The sequence below is a fragment of the Emydura macquarii genome, unplaced genomic scaffold (genome assembly GCF_026122565.2).
Source record: "Emydura macquarii macquarii isolate MOO-44397 ecotype Brisbane River unplaced genomic scaffold, CSIRO-AGI_Emac_v2 contig_1451, whole genome shotgun sequence".
NCBI classification, from domain to species: Eukaryota; Metazoa; Chordata; order Testudines; family Chelidae; genus Emydura; species Emydura macquarii.
Window position 1 is genome coordinate 19,938,255 of NW_027131588.1, and position 5,520 is coordinate 19,943,774.

A 5,520-nucleotide genomic window follows, 5' to 3' on the forward strand; every position below is an offset into this window, starting at 1 on the left:
CAATTCTATTTACTTGAATAAACAAAGAGGATCCCGTTTAGCATTAAAAATAAGCAAGAGCAGAGTGAAGTGAAACCGTGGCCAGGCAGGTATTTATTGGGGCCAATCACAAAGACAGGCTGTGGGCTGCAAGCGGAGACTACAAAAGAATTACAGCATGTAGCACTGTAGTCATTTGAAAGAGAGATAATTGAGTTTTACAGCACCTATTTACTGAGCCTCTGCTCCTGCATGCAGGGAAATAAGGTGACAAAAGGGCTGGTGCAGATTACTTTCCCCATGGATCAAGGAGGGAGCTAAAGGACCACACTGTGACTGAATAACGCAGTCCTTCCTTTGCCTCTGCAGCCGTCCAACAATGTGCAGCTCCTTACTCAGGGCAGAACACAACGTTACGGTCTCTCCTTCCTTGGCAAGCAGAGCCAGATTTCCAATTAGGCACTGTAGACACCTGCCTGGAAGCGCTGGCGTTCTAGGAATGCCTAAGCACTGGCGGATTACCGCATGGGCCAACCGTGCCTGTGCCCAGGGGCACTGACCAATTTGGGGCCCCTCACGAGCGCCAGAACTCTGGCCCCGCCCCCTGCTCCTCCTCTTCCCCCTGAAGCCCCACCCCCTGGCCAAGCATAGTTCCCCCCGTCCAAGGCTGGCTGAGCCAGTCACCCCAGCTCCTCTTCCCTGCCTAGTCCCCAGATGGAGCTGGCCCAGCCAGCCCCTCTCTCCCCTATCCTCACCTGCCCCACGTGGAAAACATGAAAGCACGGGGGGCAGGGTGGTGGTGCAAAAGATGCTGTGCCGAGGGGCGCGTAACATGTAAATCCAGCCCTGCTGGCAAACAGGATTCAGGGTATGTCTACTCTGCAGAGTGAAGTCGATTTATTTTAAATCGACTTTCACCCGTCAAATTTTAGAAGTCGCAGGAGCATGATCACACCACGCTCATTGCATCGGGAGACTGCATCCCCACTAGCCGTGCTTGGGTCGATGACAATCAAAGCAGTGCATCGTGGGTATCTAGCCCACGGCGCAACTCGCCGCAGAGGCTTTTGGGAAGGTTGTCGTCCTCCCATGAGGCAACGTGCTCCCCTCCCCTCCTCCCTTCTTGTCTCAGGCCAAACAAACAGACGATCGCCTTTTCGTGCCATTTTTTCAAACTCTTCACTCTCTGCCACACACACGCCATTGCCTGAGAAGAATGCAGCCCACTCAGCTCTGCGCTATTATTGTGCGCATCACAAACACCTCAGCTGGGCAAGCAGGACCCAGAACCTGGGGGCCTCTGTTGTAAGAAATCGAATTTTTATGATGCTGTTTAACTAAGACAAATGTGGTAAAGAGCTAGGGACTAGGCTGGTGGAAATCTTATAGCCAAAAAATGGGGTTTCATGAAAAGAAATTAAATTTTTCAGTGGAAAAAAATAAATTTCAATGAATATTTTATGTTTGAACAAATTTCAAAATGAACATTTTTGAATTTTTAATTGAATGTTTTTCTCTTGAAATAGTGGGAAAATTCCACTTTCCGTTTCTTTTTTTTTAAAAAAACTACCTTCTGCCCCCTTTTTCAGTGTACAAACAGGGAGAAAGTTACAAAAGGCTGGAGAAAGTGAGAAAAACACACTTCCTCTCATTCATTTACTTTTTTCTCATTCAAAAAGTTGGAGAACAGTTTTGTTAAAAAGTGAGAGAAAGTCTGTGTGTAGGAATGGGGGAAATAACAGTACCACACTTCCACAATTCTTCCCCTGGAAAAGTGTGAAAATATTAAAAAGCGAGCGTTACTTTCCCTCAATTTTTTAAACATCCTGATGTTTTGAGCGCTATTAGGGACACTGCTCAATCAGAGTACACGTGAAATACTGGAATCTGAGTCTCCTGTTGCAGTGGTGTAAATTAGGCGTATTCCCACTGGAGTTAAGGTACTTATATCAAACTGAGGGGTGAATGCAGCCTTTCCATCTTTGGGAACCATGACATTTCGGCTGGTTTGTTTTGATGATAATGGTTTACATTGTCTTTTGGTGCAATTCACAGCATAATTTTGCAACTCCAGTGTCTGATAATTTCCATTCCACTAGACCAGTGTTTCTCAATTGGGGTTCCGCAAGATGAATTTCAGGGTTCCGCAAAAAATTGAAACCGCGCCACCGAAAGCTGCTGAAATTGCGTCGCTGAAAACAGCCGACAGCGCGTGCCGCCAAAAAGGGGAAGATGTCCCGGATTTTTCAGCGGAGGGTATCGCATGGCCCCGCAGAAGTTAAAAAGGATTCCACGGCCAAATTTAATTGAGAAACACTGCACTAGACTATTTTTTTCTTGTTAGAAATAACATAGTCTATATTTTGGAGGTCTTTATTACCTTCCACCCATTTCTTCATGCGCCAGTACTATAAATCAGTTTGTGTTTTATTGATTTAGCTATGCTTTCCCCCATAACATCGTTCACTTTAAGAGCTTCCAAGATTCAAATCCAACTATTAGTTGGACTGAGTATAGTTAGCTCAACACATGAAGATTTTTCTCAATCTGATGACAATTATCTGCAGCCAAAGGGAATACTGGGAAATAGACACAGTGAGAACAGCACAACTGCGAACCATTTAGAATTAAGGGAAACATTCTTCCTTTACCATATCCCAAACATCTCAGATTTTCTTGTACTTGGGTTGAAAATGACTGAACTGGGTGACCCATTTGTTCAAAGTTACAAGAAGCTGGTATTCTTCCCCCTTGAATTTCACAAGCAGGAAGGGGATTTTGAGTGCGTCCTCCTAGCGTAAAAGGGAGATATTGAGTCCAATGGACAATTTCTTTGTAACACACTTGATTTTACTCAAGTCTGAAGGGTCACATCCTACCCCATGCAGCTGGCATTCACGGGATGTGCAAGAGAGTGAGTACCCAAACCAAAGAGCTCCAGTACTTATTCTATTCTGGAGATTGCTGCTTGTCTGTGTAGCACTTGCTGATGGTCTATGAAGAGCTGGCTGATTATGTGGTGCTGGCTCCTTCTCCTCATTTCTACTTGCTCAATCACATTTAAAGGGCAGCTAAAATATATTAAACACCTTCCTTTACAACATAGGCAATTGCTGGAGTCCTAGATGTGAGAAGAGGTAAGTGTCCATCAGACAAGTTCTCTGCCCTATTCATAAGAACATAACATAAGAACGGCCAGACTTGATCAGACCAATGGTCCATCTAGCCCAGTATCCTGTCTTCCGACAGTGGCCAATGCCAGGTGCTTCAGAGGAAGTGAAGAGAACAGGTAATCATCAAGTGATCTACCCCGTTGGCCATTCCCAGCCGCTGGCAAACAGCACTCCCTGCCTATCCTGGCTAATAGCCATTGATAGACCCGTCCTCCATGAACTTATCTAGTTCTTTTTTTAAACCCATTACAGTCTTCTACAGTATTCTGTTCTGCCTGTTCTATTCCGGATGGAGCTGGTAGCAGCACCTATGCGACGGCTGCCTGACATTTTCCATTAGAACAGCTTGTTTCAAGTTCCTAATAATTTTGCCAAGCTTTAACCATTTGGGCTGAAATTTTCTATGCCAGATGTCTACCTCAGGGTGATTTTTTTTTTGCGGAGGGGGTAGGAGTGGAGGGGGAAGTTGTATCTAAAACAGTTCAGCTGTTTGCAAGAATTAGATTAGGGACAAATACGTTGTTTTGCCCATATTAAAAAAAGAATGTTTTGCTGAGAAGCTCTAGCATCTCCTTGCTTTACAGCAGGGACTTGAAATTTGGCAGGATGATCACCCTGGTGCCAGGAATGTGCCTTTTGCTGTTCCCCTGAAATGCCACCCAAATCGGGCAGGTTATATAAGCCTTTGGAAAATCTCAGTTCACACATACTTGGTAGAGACTAGTTAGAATTTAACAGCTAAATTCTTCAAAGATCCCGTCCACAACGAGCATGCGCCAGCCAAGAACTACAGGGGCTTAACAGGATTTTCCTTGCAATCACTGCTGCAGGCTGCTGTAGCGCCAGACACTGGAACTGAGAGCAGGGACAGGGACTGTCTTTCCCCTGTTCTCAGTGCTCCCTCTGCAGGCAGCCAGGTAGCACGAAGGAGTTGGAGGAGTACCCTAATTCGTTGCAGAGGGGGCAAGGAACAGAGGCAAGGAAGAGATGCAGAGGTATCCATAGAAAGGGGAGCAGCCTAACTGAAATGCAGAGGGGACAAGGGCTGGATCAAGAACAGGGGATGGAGGGAGTAGATTGGGACAAGAAGGAAAACTGGTACTGAAAGCCAGGGATGGGGGTGAGACTGGAATGAGGAGCTAGGGAACGCTGGAGGAGACATGGGTAGCCATTTGTCAGGCATCAGGCAAAAGAATCTGTGTCCATGAGAGAACACTCTCTTTCGGAAACCAGAGTGGAACCCAAGATTCCCGAGTCCCAGCAGTCCTCCTTTCTCAGCAACTATCTGTGAAACCCACTAGCAAAGCATGTCACATTCCCCTCTGGTGCCTGGTCCTCACAGAGGAGGACAACCTACTACTGCAGTAAATCTGTTAGCTCGAGGGGCACAGGTCTTTGTAGAGGATTTAATGCTTCCAACCCTGCTGGTGGGCCATGTGGGTGTCAGAATGGTCCCACAGAATGGGATTTCTGTTTTCCCAATTTGTTTGTTGTTTTTAAATTACACACAAAAAACCTACACTGAAGGTTGCAAAGTCAAGCACTCAGAAGTTAGACAATGCCAGAATTGGCCCTCATTCTTACTCAGAGCACGGTCCAGCCGTGCAGTGAATCGGGCAGGGGTCTTGGGGAAAAACAGTATGTGATCACTGAAGAAAGGTTTCATGGGCAACCTCAATTTTGACATTTCCTAACACATGCGTGTTTGACTTTGCAACGACAGTGTTCTTTTAATGCAGTTCTGTGTGTGTAAGGGCTTAACTACACCTGGCGTTATACAGGAATAGCTATTTGAAAAAGCTTTGGAAGCGGATTAAGTTAACAGGAACAAGGCACTCTTGTTCCAGAATAAGAATGTCCACATATGGCACTATGCAGACATTATTAATCCAAATTAACTCAAGTGTAGACAAGCCCTAATTCTATATAGGTTCTCACCCTGTACTGAGGGCTTTCCAGAAGTACACGACTGACTTTGAGGACCCTGCTGTAAAGGTTTTTAAAACTGGGCTCCCCAACTGACAGAAGAGCTCCGTTAGAGGATTGGGGTTTGCGAAACAAACGGGCACGAGGAGTAATCACCAGCTACTACTCCTCATGCAGGAAACTCCCCAGCAAAATGCTTAAGCAAAGGCATAGCAAACTGCAGCTGAACTCTGGCTCTGCAACCGCACTCATGCGTCCCATCTTCTTGCTGGTGAGAGGCCGACTGCTGGTATTTGGAGCTGAGCGTGGGGCCCCTCCTCTGTCCTCACTTATGATTTTACAGCCAATAGGTGGTGAGGGTTATTTGCATATTTCCATTCACATAAGGAGGCTGAAGCTGACAGAAGGGGGATCCTCCTACTCCAGGAGACCTGCTGGCACT